The sequence below is a fragment of the Mytilus californianus genome, unplaced genomic scaffold, assembly GCF_021869535.1.
Source record: "Mytilus californianus isolate M0D057914Y unplaced genomic scaffold, xbMytCali1.0.p SCAF_2, whole genome shotgun sequence".
NCBI lineage: Eukaryota > Metazoa > Mollusca > Bivalvia > Mytilida > Mytilidae > Mytilus > Mytilus californianus.
This window is the reverse complement of record NW_026262668.1, coordinates 131288547-131310691: the sequence shown is the minus strand read 5'-3', so window position 1 is coordinate 131310691 and position 22145 is coordinate 131288547. Positions and strand designations below refer to the sequence as shown.

General features: G+C 31.8%; 1 pseudogene; it reads right to left on the bottom strand.

The window, feature by feature from the left end:
* Positions 1–11205: 11205 nt before the first annotated feature.
* On the bottom strand, positions 11206–12334 carry LOC127727812 (uncharacterized; annotated as a pseudogene).
* Between the last annotated feature and the right edge of the window lie 9811 nt (positions 12335–22145).

Below are 22145 nucleotides of genomic sequence, written 5' to 3'. Positions count from 1 at the left end.
TATTGAATTAAAGAAAGCGTATAAAAAATTTGCACAAAATGTTCACAAAGAGTAATTGTTTGACATATTTGGAATAATTAGCTAATTTAAATGAAATATTTAAAATATCAATGGCAACCATATCAACGATATATAAGGGGATTTTTCATGAAAGAATTTAACTTACAGACCAATACTAAATCATTTTTTGTAAATAGGATGTAAAAATATTACCGAGTTTTACATATTTGCACATTTGAGCTTTTAAAAAAAAATAGGCCAATTTCGAAATATTAGTCAATCAATTTATAATTAATATACTGTTATGTACCATCTTACAAATCATACACATTCATCAGATATAAATAAAAAAAAAACAACAGTTTTAAAATGAGGTTTGGAAGGTACATCAAACTCAGAGATCTAACGAATGAAAGAAAACAACTATTATATATGCATGCTATTTGGCGTGGGATGTCTCTGATTTCAAAATCAAATCAATTTGTAATTTATCTTAATATATCAGTAAATGTAAAACGCAATTAATTTCCAGTTATGAATGAAGTCTTGTAGGACATTGAACTGTCAACAACAAACAAGATCGTGATTAGCTGATATAATTTACTGGTCATTTCTATTATCAATCATTTCAAATAAAAAGCAACAAAAGAAAATTTCAGAAGCCTGTTTTACACTTCCCTTGCCAAACGTTAAACTGGTTTTCAATGACAAGCAATTCTTTCCGTGTTTTACGACGCCATTACATTCCCTTTTACAAAGAGAATCATTGTTAATAATTCCAATGACCAGTAATTGGATGTGGTATTTCATCAACGAACATACAGTTACTGTCGCAAGAAATATTCTTATTGTCAAGGTCAAATAGAAAACAGAATATTTGGAATTAATGTAAAAACTATGCTGATTAAATCATTAAATAATGTGTAATTTAGTCACACATGCGGCTAAGCTGAATATGGAATCTGTTAGAAATCTCCAGAGAATAAGTTCATGGTTATTTGATAGCAAAGAGAGATACCTTTTACAGCTTCCTTTGTCCAAAGGGTCAATATCAGCTATTATCTCCAATTATCTACAATTATCATTCGCCATATTTGTTCTTAAGATTTTAATATTTTCGTACTTTCATATTAAAGTACTGATCCAAATGAAAACTTGCAGGACATAATCTACGAAAATGTTTCTTATCGTTTATTTCAAACAAAAACTGAATATTGCCACCAGAGGAAATTAGAGATTCTTATAGCTAAATTTTAAAGTTGTTGTCCTATCTTAAAAGTATTACGTCCAATGTTTTAGGAGCGACAGATGGGAAACCTGTTAAAAATAGTATTAGATCACTAGCACACTGGGCATAGGACATTTGAGCGAAAATAAAAAATGCACATAGGGTCATTTGAGCGCCGACATCATAGGACATTTTAGCGCCGGAATATTAACCTTACCTGGATTTTCAAATAGGACGTTTGAGCAAAATTTGCTTTGATTCTTTATATGAATTAAGAAAATATTTATGGATGGTACTTACAAATATTGCCAAAGTTCTGTAAACAATTATACACTATTCATGGCTACAAGAACGGAAATTATGTCCCTCTTGTATTTTGCTTACTTCCTGAAACGTCAATTGAGATCAAATGCTCTAGGTTTCACTTAGGCCAGCCTGGGTCGAAAAATTCTGAAAATTGGATTAAGTCAACAATACAAAGAGGTAGATTCAGATATCAGAGTGTTTGAGGTAGCTTTCTTAGCTCCAGAGGAATTAGCAGACTCTTTTGTCGAGGTTTCACGAACGTTTTACCTAACGACAAGCCTTGTATAGACTTTGTCGATTACTTGACTGAAACTTACATCACAAACGAATCGTTGTTTCCCCCTTATCTCCTGGCTGTAGTTCCATGTACTTTAAAATATACAAACAATGGACCAAATCATTTCATGCCCATTATAATGAGCAATTTTATCATAGTCACCCATCAATTTATACTTTCCTTGAAACCATTGTCAAATTACAATCTATCACTTACATCAAAATTCGGAGTTTGAATAGTGATGCACCTAAGAGCCGAACAGTTAAGGAGAAGGAACAGAATCTCCTGGACTTGCATTCGCGTTACTGCCTGCAGGAAATAACGAGGGATTTTTTTATGTCAGAAGTCTAGGATTTAATTTCAAGACCGAATTGACTTGTAAATAATGCCATTGCCGAGTTTTAAGTTTTATGACAGTGCTTTGTTTTTTTACAATTAAAAGGTGTTTTAAACATTGTGCGTTATAAAGTCCACATTTTATTAACTATATCCTGCTCCAAATCTTACTTCTACCTCCTCGTGGTGAGCAAGGGTAACCGATTATATCTGGCGAACTAAAGAGGTACTCCTTCATCATTCTTAATTTTTTTCTCGCTCAAATGTCCTATGCTTATTTTAATTTTCGCTCAAATGTCCTAAAATTTTGGCGCTCTTAAAACGTCCTTTTTTTATCGCTCAAATAACTCGCCATTTTGCTCAAATGTCCATTGCCGAGCACACTGTGGGTGAATAATATATGGAAGTTCACTAAATAAAAAATCTAATCTTTATTGGTCAGATAAAAAAATCATGCTTGTTTATAAAAGACAACGCAATAATGGTCTCATGGCAAACATTTCAATTGAAATCAACAAATAAAACATCTTATAAATAATACACTTGACGATATCTTATCTATATTAAAAAAACAATCAATTATTATGCAAACTTGGTCAAATACCAATTACTAAATTACATGACATTATCAAAGAGTGTGATACAATTTCGTTCTGAGCAGTGTCGTCAGGTTATTAAAGACGCACTTTCATTCTATTGTAAAAATGGACGTAAACGAGGAAAATCTGATAAACAATCTCTTGAATTCCTATTTTATTAAATGAATAAAGATTGAAGCTTAAGGCCTCCTCTCAACATTTGAAGGTAACCAATTTGTATTGGTTACCTAAACTACACAAAAACCTTCAAATATCATTTCATCATTGCCTTTAGTAAGTGGTCTATAACTAATCGTTCAGTATTTTTTTTACTAGTTCCCTAACTACTATGGAAGAACTTATCATAACTTTTGTTATAAAAAATATGAAAATAATGGAATAAATTGAATGTAAAACTTTCTTTGGATGTTTCAGATAAATTACTTTCTTTTGATGTTCCTTTTAATTCGGTTAACAGTTTTTACTTTTCGACTCTTTATTCTACACTTCAACATAATTTTATCTAACAAAAGTTTCATATTCAATTAAATGGTTTGAAATATCTGACTGCAATTGTTTGCTGCAACTCATATAAAGCCCTCTTTTGTAATAAAAAAGGAATATACTTACTGGAAGTGTGATGAGATAATTAAAGCTTTACCTTTTCTCCTTAATACCATCTATGTACGTTTCGGCAATTAAGTGAATCGACAGGTTTTAGGTATTCATATGGGCACCAATTGCGTCTCTTTAAAGGCAGACTTGTTTCTGTCTTGTTATGGACTACAGTGTATGACCAAACTCAGTAAAGACCCGTCTAAATTCCACCTAATTGATAAATCCAGCAACACGTACCATTATCTTGATGATATTTTTCGTTAAATAATGAATTACCGAAATTTACTCAAAGGAACTTACTTTAAATAAATCAAATATAAAAAGTAAACTCTGTCCCTTCCCATATCTAGATATTTAAGTTTATCACGGTAAACTCTATACAAAAATTACGACAAAAGGGACGATTTTTCCTTATTGAACGGTGATGTTTCTATCTAACGATGTTTATGTATCCCAACTCGTTTGCTATGCCCATGTCTGTAGTGACGTTATAGATTCCAATGAACATAATCTATGTGTTACTGGTAAAGCAGGGATTTCGTTACCATAAATTACTTAAAATCTTTACTAAATCTTCCATAGATAAACAGATTTGGTTTGAAAGTTTGGCAGTACCTGTAGAAAACTTATTACAAACGGGATTTTCAAAGAGATTAATTTAACACTGTAATAAGATCCTAGAATATTGTTTTTATCGGTATAAATTTACATTGATTTTGTTATCAATAAATAAAAACACGAATAAATATTATTGCTATACAGCTATTGACCATTTACGGTCCTATATTCGATCGCCACATTCTGTATATGTTTGTCCCAATTCAGGAGCCTCTAATTCAGTGGTTGTCGTTTGTTGCTGTATATCATATTTGTTTTTCGTTTATTGTTTTGTACATACCTCAGGCTGTTAGTTTTCTCAATTGAATTGTTTTACATTTGTCATGTTGGGACCTTTTATTGGTCATTGCTGAAGGCCATACGGTGGCATATAGTTGCTAACTTCTTCACTGTATTTTTGATGTGTTGGAACAACCACTAGGTAAACGCCACTACTAGTTGACGTTTCGTCAACGATGGTTTCAGCAGCAAACGCCACTAATGAGTCTTATGTAGAAACGCGCGTCTTGAGTATTGATGATTTTTTTCCACGTCGTTTGGTCTCTGTTTGAAAGTGGTCTCATTGACAATCATACCACATCTTCTTATTTTTATATTGTTAAAGTAATTCTAGTTTATTGTATTTCTCAATCTTCCCACAATAAAGAATTTCTCGTAAACTTGGTTTTCACATTCTTTCTACAAAGATATTTGAAGCTCTTTAATCTGGTCTTTTCAATTTGTTGATATTGGTAGTTCAAATGAAATCATCAATTTAATTCCGTTCGATAAATATAATCACAACTACATCTTTGTTTTTAAAAGGAAATCTGTAAAAGGACAGTCTTCGTCGTCCAAAAAAAAAAACAAAAAAAAAAAAAAAAACATATTATTTAATAGATCGCATTCTGGCGACTTTCATACACTACCTCATAAAAAGTATCATAATTTTTCTTTTATCAATACAATAACATTGTTACAGTGAATCAGTTTCTTAACTTAATTACAAGAGACAATTTAACTCTGCCATAGATTCAAAATGTCCACTGTTTTCTATTTGATATGATAAATGGTTTATTGGATATGACCGTCATATGATTGGTGACGCATACAATACCCAGTCGACGTATGGAGTTGATGATTCTGATGGTTTTTACCGCCATGTTTGTCTGATTGTATCGGAACATCTATATGTTGCAGCCACCATATTCTACCATTACTCTTGTATAAATAAATAAATAACTGTGCTATGATTGCCAATGAGATATTATCAAAGCTATTTACCAGTGTACAAATGACGTAGATGTAATAACTATAGGGCACTGTACGGCATTCAACAATGAGCAAATCCCATACTGTATAGTCAACTATATATATATATATATATATATATTATTTTCTATTTATTTTTAATGCTGAACTTGGGAGAGGTTATTGAAAAGCCAATAATTATACTTTTATTGCATTTCAATTATTATTATTCATTTGTCAATTTAATTTTAAAATCACAGCCATCACTCTGATAACGAAGTCATTAAACTATTAATGCTTCCTACTGATAGAGGCGCGAATTTCATTATTAACAATATGTGTGACTGGAATAATATATTTATAATGAATATATATATATAACTAATGTAAGTTAGTTTTGTACTATAAAAATGGTGTTGTATCGTACTCAACAGCGTAATTAGACTCATTGTAAATTATCATAATTTATGTTCTATGATAAAAAAAAAATAAAAGTATGACTTATGAATATATTGTAGTGATACACATATCCTCAATCATAAGTTCATTAATGTCAAATATTAAATGAATAAACAAAACACTTAAAATCTTGAAACATGAGTTTAGATTGGAAAAGTAACGAAAGAATTGTGTTAAAACTACACAGGAGGCAAAGTAAATGGTAGCAGTCATGAACATTGTACGTAGGAAAATGAGACGATGCTAATATGAAGTTGAAAAGAATCAAGGGATAATACCACTATTGTTTCCCCTATTAGTCTTTGTTAAATTGGCATTTTAAAAAAAATATGCAGATTTTATCTGTTTCAAATAAAGAAATACTTGGCATGAATAAAGTTTTATCCTGTCTAGTATTACAGAGAAAATTAACATAACATTTCATTGCATATAAGATAATAATCATCACCGGGAATAAACCAATCTAATGTCCATCCTTTTTTCCTGTTTACAAGCTTAAATAACCATGTCACCGCTCATTTCCAAAACATTTGATAGAAACACCAAATAAAAAATAATGGTGCTTTGAAACACTAAAGATATGTGTTAATGACTCGATTTTTTTTTGCAATGAAATACAGGTTTAATTTCCTACAACTGTCAAATTCAAAGGAATATTTTTCGACCCTTTTTCGCATGAAACCGGATGTGACGTACTATGTTTTGGTGGTATAACACCTAAAAAGACATTTTTGTTGAATAAACTGAGTGTGATTTTTTGGCATTGAAATACTGGTTATTGGAAGCATTACAGTCAAGTTTTGTCATAATCAGTTCAAAAGTTTGAGAGAAATTTAGCATAATGTAAGACAACATCTACAGCAATTTGAGCAAACGTCTTGGAAAAATCCAAATCACGCCACAGCATGATAAAATATAGTGAGGACCAATACATGATCAAATATTCATCTGATCTGCATAAAATCAGTTGAATATGAGACAAAAGATAAGTCCAAGATGATAAACACCATGCACTACTGCACCATTTGTCTTCATTATAAGGTTCCTTTTGGTCAATTCATATCTCTCATTCCCTCAAAATATTTACTTTTTAGGCTAATAAATCAAAATTTTGGGGTAACTATCACACATTTATGCTATACTATAAATGTGCTAGCTAATAAATGAGTAATTGAAGTGTTCAAGCTGAATGAAGTATCCATATAAAAGTTTACTGACTCCATGGAGGTTTCCATAAGTCCTTGCGTAAAACGCGAGTTTACGTCGCGTTCCAGAGCGGGACATATAATGAGTCCCTTTAAATGAATAATTTGTTTATTACTGCTTCAGAAATCTTCTCATTTACTTATAATTACATTACATGTATGTTTCATTATAATACGTTATATTGATTGGCTAACAGCAATCTCGCGTCATTCTGAAATTAACCTTCATTTCAAAATGAAATGTAACATTCATGATGACACGAGCTTCTGCAATAAAGTGCACAGGTAAATAAAAGAAAAACTTGAAAGAAATCGTGTTTTCATGATCCTAGCAAAAAATATAATTATAAGTATTGAATGCTTCTTTTAGTAATTTTATAGGGTTGTAAAAGCGTTGACCGTGCGCACATTTTTAGAATGAAGCGCTTCCGCGCTTCATACAAAATGTACTTCGATCAACGCTTTTACACCCCAATAAATTTACAATAAGAAGCATTCAATTCTTAAATAAACATATATTTCTTAAAGAATTAAAGGAAAAGGTGTTCTTTTATTGCCCAATATATGAAATAAGAAGAAAAGTAAGAAAATGCCCCCCCCCCCCCCCCCCCCCCCCCAAAAAAAACCCCACTAAGTATGGCTGTCTCTCCTTACTAATATGACAAATAATTCATGACAAAGCCCTATTTCAAAGCAATTTTCCCTCAAATATATTTTTGAGACTCAATCCACTTATTTTATTTATTTTTGCAATATTTCAGTGAAATAGCATGGAATTTAAAGATATGCGATTAAAAAGAAAGTCAAAGGTGCATCTTCCCTAAATTGAAATCAGAGATATTTGTAGACACGTTGATTATTTTTTATTTAACAGAGTTGAACAAACTCCTTTGGTATGCTTTTAAATATAAAATGAGCAAAATATTGGATAGAAACAAATAACTGTTTGAGAGTACATATTTCATTTCGGTCATTATCAGACAGAAATCTTCCCGGCAACCATTGTTCTTGCATCTATTTAGAATGTTTGTAACCGATCATGCAAATTTGTAATTACACCCTCACAGTAGCGTGAACGACTCAGTTGATGATACGGAAGACAATACAAGAAGAAGTATGATTTAATGTACTATGCTTTTATTTCTAGATTATAATTTTCATATAAGATAGGGAAAATAGCCTTATGCTGAAATTGTATTCGGATCAATTTAAGGTAACGATCTCCAGGGAGTTTTATTGCATAATAAAATCCACCTTATAAATGATCGACTCCAAGATTTATATCCAAAGAACAGTGTATTTATTAATATTCATAGCATTATGGCCGTCTAGGATGGCATTTTAAGTTAACTTGGGATCGTATATAACAATAAGTATTATAAGGATGAAACATGGTTATTCAATTTGTAAGGGTGTCAAATGTTCAAACACAATCAAAATGAGTACAGACTTAAACAAAGATTTGTATTTCTTTGATTTAGAAACATTGTTATCATTTGTTCAATTCATTATTCTTTTTAAGACTTCAGTTTAAATCAGTGGGTTTTTGACAAATCACAACTTTTATTACTAATCAAACTATACATGGAGATAGTTTTTCTTGTTTTAATGTGTATTTACTCATATTTGTTTCACACAATTAACGATTATACATGTATGTGATTATTTCAACTTTCCAATAGTGATGTTCCAATTTCGATGCATAAAAATGCAGTTATTTGCTTATTTGCTTATGAATCGGATTTCTCATTTTATTCAGTTGAGGGCGAATTTATTGAATCTACTTAATCCGACTTTTGTGATATGATGAGAGCAAGATAAGTAAGGCGAGTATGTCTAGAAATTTTGTTTAAATGTATTCTGTTTTCAAATAGATATAAGAAGATGTGGTATGAGTGCCAATGAGACAACTCTCCATCCAAGTCAAAATTTATAAAAGTAAACCATTATAGGTCACAGTACGGTCTTCAACACGGAGCCTTGGCTCACACCGAACAGTAAGCTATAAAGGGCCCCAAAAAATTACTAGTGTAAAACCATTCAAACGGGAAAACCAACGGCCTAATCTATATAAAAAACGTGAAACGAGAAACACTTATGAACCACATCAACAAACGATAACTACTGAACATCAGATTCCTGACTTAGGACAGGTGCAAACAAATGCAGCGGGTTTAAACGTTTTAATGGTACCAAACCTTCACCCTTTTTCTGGTTGATAGTCCATCTACCAACAGAATGGCAAATATCTAGAATAAGGAATAAAAGACGTCACATAATTTTGATAGATGGGCCAGAATGTGCTCTCTACTACAAGTTAGCCATGATATTAAAAGCTGCTAAATGAATATTGTCGCTCAAGTTTCATGAAATCTACTTATAAATTTGGTTAGTCATAGACTGGTAGTTAGCGTGTTTGTAAGTTGATTAACCATAGACTGGTAGTAAGCGTGCTTGTGAGTTGGTTAATTATAGACTGGTAGTTAGCGTGTTTGTGAGTTTAAATTAGAAAAGATGTGGAGTATGCGTTTATGAGATGACAGCCTGACAACAAAATTTGAAATTGATTCGTTTGAATCAGTAACAGAGTGATACCAGTTGCTTTTTAGAAATAAGCTAACTGCTACTACTTTAATGGAAACTTTAGAAATACGTGTAGAGTGGTTTCGGGTATATTCGGCCACTTAACATACTTTCTCGTCTGATGTTTACATAATGAAGCTTAAATTTCATTTCTAGTCAAACATCGTGAACTTGACTGTAAAGATATCGAATGTTAAGGCAATTTAAACTATCTGAGAGTGGACAAGATATGGAAATGTTCATGACCACACCATTTTGAGAGAGCATTTTGAAAATGCTGGATCTTTGAAAACTGTAAAAAATATTTCCCCATAAAAACATGTCCTTCCTCAATAAGTGGATACATCTCTTGAGTAGATTGTCTGGTAAGATATCCAACGATAATGTGGGAGTCAAGTGTTTTTACAGCAATTGCTTTTGTGTCATAGTTATTATTTCTGTCTAACTGGGAATGAAAGATATTTCTTATAACATGATTCTTTGGCAAGTAGAATTTGACCCCAGTGACGTAAATGTTTGGAATTACAACGCTTTTCAAAAACATATTTCATCCCGAAAAGAAGAAAATTGTAGCAATATAAAAATCATGAAGCTTTAAAATAAAAGTGTATGTTTGTTCTTATAAAATCACGAATTCAACAATCTGATTAAAATAAATAGATCTGTGATGTTACTATGTTCCATTGCGAAGCAAGTAAAATAGATCTGAATTTAAATCAGATTGACGAGCCAGCAGCTATAATTTCTTAGCCAATCACAAATAGAAATAGACCATTTATATAAAAATAAGGAAATGAGGTATGATTGCCAATGAGACACTATACACCTGAGACATTTTTTTTAATGTACTGGACTCAATGGGGGAAGAAGACTTCATAATTAACATATCTTAAGAGTTTACTTATTTATACTGTTTTAAAAGTGTGAGCGTTTCACACGAAGCCATTTTTAAAGTAATCTGATGACCGAGAGAGAGGGACGAACGTCAAATAATAACCATAGCTTAAATGACCTAGTGTTGAAGGCCGTACGGTGACCTATAGTTGTTAATTTCTGTGTAATCATATCACATCTTGTTATTTTTATAGTGAGCAAAAGTGTGTAGATATTCCATTTTTTTGCTTGTATTGGATTACTACCTAATTGACGTATTCCAACATTTCATATATTCTAGAAGAGATTTATTGGGAACATGTTGGCTTCCTTTCCTCTCTTTCTTCTTTGCCTCTTTTCTTTTCCCTTTCTTCATGTTTTTTTTCTTTCTTTTCTGTCAGAATTTTGTTCATTTCTAGACCAGTCAATGCGTTGGGCAATGGCAAATAGGTTTTTTTTTCTTGAAGACGTCTCTTTTGCCTTTGTAAGAATTTTTCAAAGGAGTCTCTTGAAACAGAAGTTTCAGAAATTGACGGAGCAATTGAACTGGAAGTCGGGATGCTTGCTTTTTCCTCTTCTGCCTCTACACTAGACACATTTGCAATTTAAATCGTTAGTGGTGCAGTCTGAAGGCTTGTAAGTGGAAAGTCCTGCCTCTGTAGATCCTTTTACAGCATTCTCTACATTAGCTGACATGTCCCATGCTGATTTGAACACCTTTGCAAACACCGCTTTTGTTACCGTTAACTTTCACCATATTTTCATCTGGTAAGTTCTGACAGATTTCCTTCAATTATGTTTTAAGGAAGGGAACAAACGTAGATCCAGAGGCTGTATGATATGACTTACGTGTTGCTGCAAACAATACATTTCAAAGTTTTTCTTCCTACTTCACTAATTGGCCTCTAAACTGATGTGTGTAGAGTGGCCATCTACAAATAAAACTACTGGAAGGGAAACCTTTCTTGCTTTAATGTGTGGAACAAAAGTATCACAAAGCCAAGTAAGAAAATGATATGAATCCATCCAACCATTAATACTTCTGCATCTTCAAAACCTTCCACCGGGTTGTAATGAAATCGGACTCCCTGATAAATAATCATTGGAGGTAAATAGTGGGCTGTAGCACTAGTGGTTTTATCTGAGCTAGAGAAATTATAAACCTGTTTTGTTCCTCTCATTATTAATACATTACTAGTCTTATGATAAAGCGGAAAACCACTTTCATTAGCATTATACAATCTAGATGGGTCACTTAGATTTTCCATTCCACCTTTATTTCTTCCTTCGTATACTTTGAAAAGTCTTCAAATCATTTCTTTATCTTGAAAGGTGACACCATTGCCCTTTCCTATCCGAGATCGTTGGGTGTTCTCTCTGAAATGTCTGGATGACGAGCGTTAAAACCATAATACCAATCTTTGCCAGGAAGATTGTCTTTGAATTTGGTTTGTCTGCCATCGTAGTTCAAAATTTTCTCCACTATATGAAATAATTCAAATCTGGTTCTTTGGTACCCTATTTTTGCCATTTCTATGCACCATGTAACAATCCTAGACTCTTCTCAGGTAGTTAATACAGGTTCAAGTCCAGATTGTACTGCAATTTCAGTCCCCCCCCCCCCACCCCGTTTACCTTGTTCTGTATTGTAGACCTAGGAATACCATATCCCAACCTTTCTCACAGAGATACCAACATCTTTTACCTCCTGGACAACCATTTCTAAAGTGGTGTCATTATAATTTTGATTGTATTTCTTTTTTTTTTCTTTTGACATACTGAAAGAAAGAAAAAAGAAAAATTAATAACATTGATTGATTTGTGATTAATTGATTGTTGGTGTTTATAAAATCAGAATTGTTGGAGGAAATAACACAATAAGAAAAAATGGGATGAGGTACCAACATATTAAAACAAAATATGATTTAAATACCGAATTTTCAGAAGTGATATAAAATCTTATTCTTCTGAAGGATTAACAAGATTTTACATACCCTAACTGACTGACTGAGCAGTTCGCCATCAAAACGATAATACATCAATTACATATCTCTGTCATTATTTCACAGTATGCTTTACCAGAAATGTTATACCAATATTATCTGCAATCTGAGATCCCCAACAGTGATATAATTACTTATCATGGAAATAGTCTATTTGTATAACCAGTGGTTTGTCTTACATTATATATTTGCCTTTTTCCTTTCCTGAAAAACATTCAGGTAAAGAAGGTCTCATTATCACCACTGTCAAATAGTTTGGATTGTGTAGGCTTAGCCTGTAATACATGAGTAGGTATATATCACTGACAGGTTCATTATATCTACCAGGTCAATTAGGCTATTAATAGCTCGAGTGCAATAAATATATCGTATCGACTATGTGTACTTGCAGGTGCTGTCTTAAAATTCTAAGGCGTAAAAAAAATCTCAAAGAATACAAAAAATTATACTTGAAATAAAGAATGTCAAAATACATATATCGCAAATATAATTACTTGTCAAAAACTGTATTATATAGATCATCTCACTTTGACGTCCGTCTGTCCCCGATATACACACCGAAATAGGTTGTATCTGTAATTGTTAAAGTTGTGCTTAAATAAAATTGAGAATGGAAATGGGGAATATGTCAAAGAGACAACAACCCGACCATAGAGCAGACAACAGCCGAAGGCCACCAATAGGTCTTCAACGTAGTGAGAAAATTCCGCAGCCGGAGGTGGTTCTCAGCTCGCCCCTAAATACAATTTTGTACTAGTTCAGTGAAAATGAACGTCACACTAAACTCCAAAACATATTAATGAACTAAAATTAAAAAACATACAAGACTAACAAAGGTCAGAGGCTCATGACTTTGGACAGGCGCAAAAAAAGCGGCGGGGTTAAACATGTTTTGTGAGATCTCAACCCTTCCTCTATAACTCTAGCCAATGTAGAATAAAGAAACACCTAGCAATACGCACAGTAAAACTCAGTTTAAAAGAAGTCCGAGTCCGATGTCAGAATAGGTAACAAAAGAAACTAAGCAAAATGACAATGATACATAAATGAACAAAGGACTACTAGCAGTTACTGACATGCCAGCTCCAGACCTCAATTAAACTGATTGAAAGATTATGTCTTCATCAAATGAAAATCAAGTACAATCCCTCCCGTTAGGGGTTTAGTATCATACCATCATAAAATATATGAGAAGAACATAACCCGTATCATGCCAACAACTAGTTCTAGAATAAATGTGTTTATTTCCGATGCAAAGACCCTATGAGTGAATCAATATTAATACCAAAATATGCAATCCTTAATGACTTGACAACAGTATTGAACGATATCCTTTCCGAATAAGTCTGTTTAAAGGTTTGGTTAGCTTTTGAGGTGAATGCCGACATGTTCGTGCTTTGTAAAGAATGTTATCATAAAATATTGGATGTGAAATACCTGAACGTATAAGATGTCTGCATGTTGATTTATATTTACGAATGATGTCCTTGTACCGATGATAAAATTTAGTAAACGTTTTGACTAGTTTGTGATAGTGAAAACCCTGGTGCAATAATTTTTCAGTAATACAGAGATTTCTTTCGTTGAAATCAAATACGTTGTTACATACACGAGCGAATCGAACAAGTTGAGATATATAAACAACATAAGATGACGACAAGGGAACGTCACCATCTAAAAATGGATATATAGTTATAATTGACATTTCTTCATGTATCTTAACTGTTTTGAGTTTGTTATTCATTACAGATTGTAGCCTACTAATATCTTGTGTGTTTATGTCTATTTCATAGCTATAGGTACTTCTTTATCTCTGGAAAATACCTATATATATATATGCATTTAGTTAAGTACCATGCGGTATATATTTTAATTCTTTAGAGAAAAGCGCATATACTCAATTTTCAGAGTCGTCAACCTTTTGTCGTCAAATTGTGAGCAATTTTTTCAACTATGATAAAAAAAAAAACAATAAAGATTTATGGTTTGTTTTAAACTCTATGCTCACATCTGAATACGTCATATATATTTTTTTAAAGATAGTAATTGTTTCAATTACTCTGTTCATATGGCACAGATTTTGGTATACTTAGAAACTGAAATTCGATATTTTTTACTATCTTTGTTTATTCTAAAGTATATTAAGTCATGTAAATGTAAGATGGCAATGGAACTAGTTATCTTCCAAAATAACGGAACTTACAGAAAAATGTGAGATCTATTTCTCATAAAGAATTGGATTGTTTATCACGCTATGATCTTTTAACTGAAGCTTCATTCAAATTTTTAATGAGTTCTATGTTTCATAATGATTTGATGCCAGTTATATGCTTTGACAGGGAAAAAACAACTCTTCAGCTTCACTGTTCACAGTATCGGTCTCTTGTTCTCTTATATTGCTTGAAAAATCAGAGATTAATAAGTCCGAGCAAATTTGTCATTCACACATAACCTCATTTCTCGGAAACGGAAAATAACATACCCACTGACAATAAATTTGATATAACCTTGAGTTATTGTAATAAGGACAGATAACGAATTTTGTATATTGTTGTAGAGGAGTTTTGTTGTAACTTAAGTGTTTATTATGTTGTATTCTTTATTTGCGCAAAGTGATGATACTTGAATTAAGTATTTGTCTAATTTTGTCTTGTTTTGACAAAATTCATTTAATTGCTGGACTTGTTAATCGACATCATATATATTAAGTTAGGGCATTGATATTTCATCAGTCAGTTGATATTCATAAAGGTGTTAATGGTGCTCCACTACTGACCGACTTGCTTTTGTACTCATACGAAGCAGAATTCACACAGGATCCTTTCAAAGACAAAAAGAAAAAGCAGTTTGCAAAGTTATTTAATTTCAATTTCAATTATATTAATGATTTTCTGTCAATCAATAACCCATATTTCAATGAGTGCTTAAATCTCCCATTTACCTTAAGGATTCTACAGAAAGTTGAATAACTGCTTCATATCTTGATCTTTTCCTCGATATTGACACTGATGGACTTCAAACTTGAAACTATAACAGACGTGATTATTTCAACTTTCAAATTGTCAACTTCCCCATTTCTTATTATTAACCATCTGCACAATCGTATGACGTTTACTTATCTTAGTTTGTCAACGTATATTTGTTCCGCCTAACATAAGTTCCCCTGGAAACTTTGTTATGAACCATGCCATAATATATGTTCCTGTTGAAACAAATGTTCTATTTCTTTTATTCTCTTAGGAACAAATACTGTAATATATTTGTTCCAGTAGAAACACTATCACAGAATATATACTTGGAACTTATATTATGAAGGAACTTCAGTTTCATGACAAGTTATTGCGTGCATGTTCACACTATACGAACTTCATGAACAGGGGTGTGCTATTTACACAAAAATGCCCTAACAGAATTATGACGAAGAACGACTGAAATTGACTCTTACGGTCACAATTACAAATTGGCTGACCGATACTATGTATCTGTGGCTTAACTCACTAGCGACATGTTTTCGCGGTCTAAGATATAAAGATACCATTATAGTCATCTGATGTTCAGTGGCTGTCGTTTGTTGATGTGGTTCATAATTGTATCTCGTTTCTCGTTTTTTATATAGATTAGACCGTTGGTTTTCCTGTTTGAATGGTTTTACACTAGTCATTTTTGGGGCCCTTTATAGCTTATGCTTGCTGTTCTGTGTGAGCCAAAGCTTTGTGTTGAACGCCGAACTTTGACCTATAATGGTTTACTTTTAAAATGTGTGTGACTTGGATGAAGAGTTGTCTCATTGGCACTCATACCACATCTTCTTATATCTATGAACTGTAATTTTATCGATTGTATTCTAATCCCGATTGTGACATTTTTTTACTGAGTTTAGATTCGCATGGCGAGTGATGCATACACAGCAGGAGACGATTAACCTGTTGACGCACCCGATATCTTTTGTAATTCCATAAGATTTTGTTTGTTACCTTGATTTGTCTCGTCTTTACTGGTTTACGAGATTTGAATATCGGTTAACTACTGTCGTCTTAATTTGATATCTTTCCTTTCCTGTTACACTTACGATATAATTAAAAAGTATATTGCACAAATGTTTTAATAAAATAGCTCGATTTATTTTTGTTGTATTTTAATGCGTTAAAAGAAATATAAAGAGAAAAAAGGTAAACAATAAATAATCACAAGACGAAAATGTACAGATAAAACTTAGACGACGGAAAAAAGATCAAAACATAAAATTGTTTCAAGATAATATTGATAAGATAATATTTCTGATCAATATGAATTCAATGATTTTGATTTTGATTTTCATATTGTGGACTTTCAGTTCTTGAGTAGTAACATAACATCGACCCCAACCTTTAGGGTATTCATTTTTTATGATGTGTGACGCATGCATAGTAGGAGATGCTTTCTTTGTTGTAGCACCTGGTCTCGATATTTTTCACTCCCAAGTGTTCCTGAATACTCGGTATACGTCCTTCAAATCAACATACATAAGCATATTTTGTTTACAGGTTTTGATTCGATAAAAAAAAGACTTTTACTGTAATGATAAATTTAGAAAGACCCCCAGAAGCTTTCAAATTATTGAATGTTCTCATTGATATGGGCTTATGTGTCAAATTATTGCTTTATTCTTACAGCTTAATTGAAATAAATTTTACGATACAAAACATTTCTTTACTAAAGCCAAATGGAATATACAGTAATGAGGCTGACAGTTAAGATGAAATATCTAGAATACAAAACAATACTAGTACTCATGAAGAGTAACCTAATATTTAATGCTTTATTGAAATATTTATTTATTTATTTATTACCTACTTATAAAAGTACACACATAACGGCTCGGTTATTATATTATTTAATTTCATAAATATACAATTCAAAGAAATGAGTTCAGTAAATATAGTTCAATAGCTAACTAACAACATTGACGGGAACAATTTTACTACACCAATTGCGCATTTCGAGAATTAATGCCTCTTCAGTGAAGCTCGAGATCAAATATTAAATCCTAATACAAAAGCTGAAAAACTGATAAAACCAAAAAGGACCTGGAGTATAGCCAAATCTCGACAAGGAATCGTATTCCGCAATTTATCGTATCCTGGAGTTTATTAAAATTTGATTATGGAATAGTTGAAACCTGAATAAAATTGTATGTATTTTGATACATTGTTCATTAAATCTTTTCGATTAATATCATTATTAGGTTTTATTTACAAATACACAGTCCAATTTAATGATTTCCCAGTAGAAAAAAAAATTCTTTCGTTTTCTAAATTCAACGAAAATAAAATGGCAGCTAGTGACTGAAATAAAATGTTTACAATTTGGTTTTTTTGTTTGTGTTTCATTATGACAATTTCCTCTTACTCATTTTATAAAGTATCAAACAATAATCAATGTCAAAGAAGTTTATAGTCCTGCTGTCAAAAATCATAATAAGTTATCAAAAATCATTGTTTTCTGTTACATTAGATGTAAGACAAAACCCAACTATCTAATGGCTTGAAGTGTACTGTCTTAGACAAATTAAATTCAACATGTTATTGCATTTCACAGAAAATAATCGAAAATCAAGTCCTATTGAATTGTTGATGACTAGGCCTGACTGGTACTGGGAAAGATAGAAGAAGCGCCATTCCTTTTCTGTTTGTTTCGTCAAGGTTGAAATTTTGTTAATGAGTTTCTACACCCTTTTTATATTTTTATTACCGTAGCATAGATGTAAAAATACCTTTGTAAAAAGACAGAATGGATAACAAGAAACAATAAACAGTTTATTTCTTCTTTTCCAAATTTGAAAAAAGTGGCAGTTTAAAGGTTAATATATATGTAGGAATATAAGGAATTCTATTATAATGATGGGGCAGATTAGGTTGTAAAACACAACACTAATTATCTCTAAAACTCATCTCATTTCACGTGTAGTAGTACAAAACGATACAGAATACAAACTATCACATTATTTTCATTGTTGTCTCACTGAAATACACGCTATATTCTATTAAATCGGAAAAACTGCTGAGTCATTTTTGATGTTTCATTTTGCAGCCCATGGTTTTCATAATTGAAAGAACACTGTAAATTTGTGAAATCGGCAAAATACCAATTTGGTAAAGTTTTACGTATCTACCTCTTGAAAAAATAAAACTTTAAAAAAGTCATACATCGTTTGATGGCTGCATTTATATTTAAACTAAATAAATATAATACTGTGATAAGAAGATACCCTGCTTTGTACCACTCCAACATGCTAAGTTGGATTTTTAATGAGCTTGCTAACAAAGAAACCTGTTGTTCGGACTCGAAAACAAATATTCTTACTCATAAATGCTGCGTATATGATGAAGAAATGTTTTGTTTGATCTGACTGCAGTATATTGGAGTATTGTGCATGCATGAATTTCTTCTCATGCTAAATTTTGATTTACTTATATGCGGGTATGTATAAAACATTTTTAATTTTTCATTTCATTTCAAAATCTTTATTACTTTTCATACAATTTCCTTTTTCATAAAATACATTTTATTGATTTTCAAAGTTTTTTTTCTCTCTCAACAAATTCAATACGTCTTTTTTATAATTGTGATAACCGATGAATTCTTCCTCTGTATGTCTGTATATTAATTAAGTTTAATTTGCTTTAATAACACACTTTTGGATAACAACAGCTTTTGTTTTTGTTCGTAAGAATAGATAGAACACATGGTATTAAAAATGTTGAAATAGCAAGAAGACACCCAGTAAACTCACAGACTATGAAGAAAATCAAAAGTGCGAAGAAACAAAAATTGGCGTACACCATCAAAGAAATCTCCAACCAAAACTTGATGTAATATCAAACGATATGGAAGGTAAACACATCCTTTGCATTCTAACCGTCTTATTGTCGACAGGTCAAGGAATACATAATATTTTCAACATATCCGAGTACAATATTTACATTTAAGCCAACATTGAAAGACTTATAATATACTGCTATTAAACACCATCACAACAAAAACATGTGCAATATAAAAAAAAATAGATGTTTATCGCAATTTCTCAGGGCTTTAATTCATATAGAAATTAATTGTTCTCTTATTTTTGTTATATCAATTACATAATTCGATTTATATTTACTTTCAGTTTTAACTAGTAAAATGAGTAATTCATCGTCAGTTAACAACGAAAAGCTTATCATGTGTAACCTTATTATTGAAAAAAATGTTCATCTAATATTTTAAGTACAAAATGAACGTTTTGAGTTTGATTACCTTTTCCAAGTTGTTCAAAGTTGATAGAACAGATATTAAGACCTAGCTGTATCTTACTCATTTGTACTCTTTAGAACAAGACTTGGTGATTGCTCTTCGGAATCATGATCCTTCCCTCTTATATATAGTTTCACAGAAACAGAACTGTTTTTAGAAATAAGTCACTTACTTGTATGACTCACCGCATTTGAGGACAATGTTAAAATAACATTAATGGCTACCAATTTTTCGACACGAGGTTATCATTTCGACACACAATGTGTTTTCAGTGGTACTAGAAGTAAAAAAATGTAGATCCAAAACATAATAGAAACATACAATGTCTAATATCACCGGAAAGGACCAAAATTATAGCAAGACAAGGATTCAGAGCTATGCATGAGGGAAATACATGCATTTCTTTCAAATGATTTCCCTAGTTGTAACACTGCAGTAAAACAATATATTCGTTTATTCACAAAAACTGAGCTATAATGCTGGTGATTAATATGTGGGACTAATAGTACAATAGCAGCTGTAACGACCCAGTGGTAATAATACTTTATAACGGTAACAATATTACTGAACTCAATGTTCATTTTGACAATTAATTTCTCTTCTGCGATGCTCTAAACCAACATATTTAAACGTATACAACACTCCTGATGATCACACATTGAAAGTGTTACCTATTAATAAATTGACACGTTTTAAAATATTTATTTCTCTAACGACAATTGTTGAATCTGCTTAAAAATAACATTTGATTAAAATGATAGCTTGGGAAGGTACTTTGAGGAGATGTCAATATTATGGACGATATTACTCAGACTATTCACAATTAAGTTTAGATTATGTGTAGAATTTAGACAATATTCTGTTGTGCTGGCAGATTAATTGAAATAATTTCTATGGTTCAAAGCATATCTTAATGAAACAAAATGAAATATATAGTAATCATTGTAATATCATGCAATATGATGGCGGTGACTGCCCCAAATAAAAATGTGGACAAGCACATTAGCATGACATCCAGTTATCAAGTATTATACTTATTTATAGAAATGATATTTGTTTATTTTTTCATACAATACTCAGCAAAATGTATTTCGTTTGTTTTAGTATCTACAAATATAATGATCTTGTATTATTAAAAAAGATGAATGTAGCACGATTAAGTATAAAGTTGACCAGACTAAAGACTTATCTTTTTTATACTATTAATAGTCCATTCATACATATCTGAATTGACATGGTATCGTAAACTAAGATTTTATCAATGGAAACAAAATTGAACATGCAAACTTTAAGTCTGAGATAACAGATTACACCAGGACCGAAAGAGAAAAAAATACTAAAACGACAAACAACAATCACCAAATCACTACAAAACTACAATTTGATCAAAAGGAAGCCCAACAAAATCTTGGAGTGAACTCAAACGCTCCAGACGGACGATACGTTCCTGCTCCACTCGATAACAGGTCATGATGGCATGCATACATAATTTTGTTAAATAAAAAATAACTGCAACTGTACCATTACTCCGATGGTATCTTCAGCGAAATAGTCAGTGCTTCGGTACTGATCTTAATTAACAATATACATGCACTCACTCCACGGCACTTACCGAGGAGGAAATCCTGGATAATCATAGGTCTGTTCTATGTTCCTTTGGAATTTCAACCAAATATGAAGAACTGGATCTTCCTTCACTGTATTGGATACCTATATTACACGTACGTGTCCTTACAAACAACGTTTTATTGCTGGGTCTTCTAAAAAGTAAAAGCACAAAAAACTGAACTCCGAGGAAAATTCAAAAAGGAAAGTCCCCAAACAAATGACAAAATCAAAAAAACAAACACATCAAACGAATGGATAACAACTGTCATATTCCTGACTTGTTACAGGCATTTTCTTATGTAGAAAATGGTGGATTGAACCTGGTTTTATAGTTTGCTAAACCTATCACTTGTATGACAGTCGCATCAAATTCCATTATCTTGACAACGATGCGTGAACAAAACAAACAGACACAATAGGTAAAAATGTCAAAAATAGGGGTACAGCAGTCAACATTGTGTTATCATCTTAATCACTATAAAAACAAACAAAGTGCTCCACGAAACTTCTTTCTGAAATTACTGACATCAATTTTATCAGAAATCGAAGCAGAGCTTCAAAGTTATTGTGAAACTATTCTAAAGGCGGTGTGAATCAGAAAATTTTTTAAAGATCTGTTAGAGTACATACAATCTAAGACTCTTTCATCTTACAATAGTATTAAACATTTTTCTACACTTAACACAAGTATTTCACATTCCAAACTAAAAGACGAATTTAAAGAATTGGTCCTGCTTTGTTTCATAACAAAGAACAGCCAACGTAGATACAAGTATCTTGTCTTATGGAGGGATAAATCGTACTTTGTAAGAAATCACTTTGATTCAAACAAAAATTCTCTGAAACTAACATTATCAAGATGCTTGATTTCTTGATTGACCATATATTGTTACGTTTTGAGGACGTGTTTTTTTTTTCAACAAACAATCGGCATTCCAATGTGAACCAACT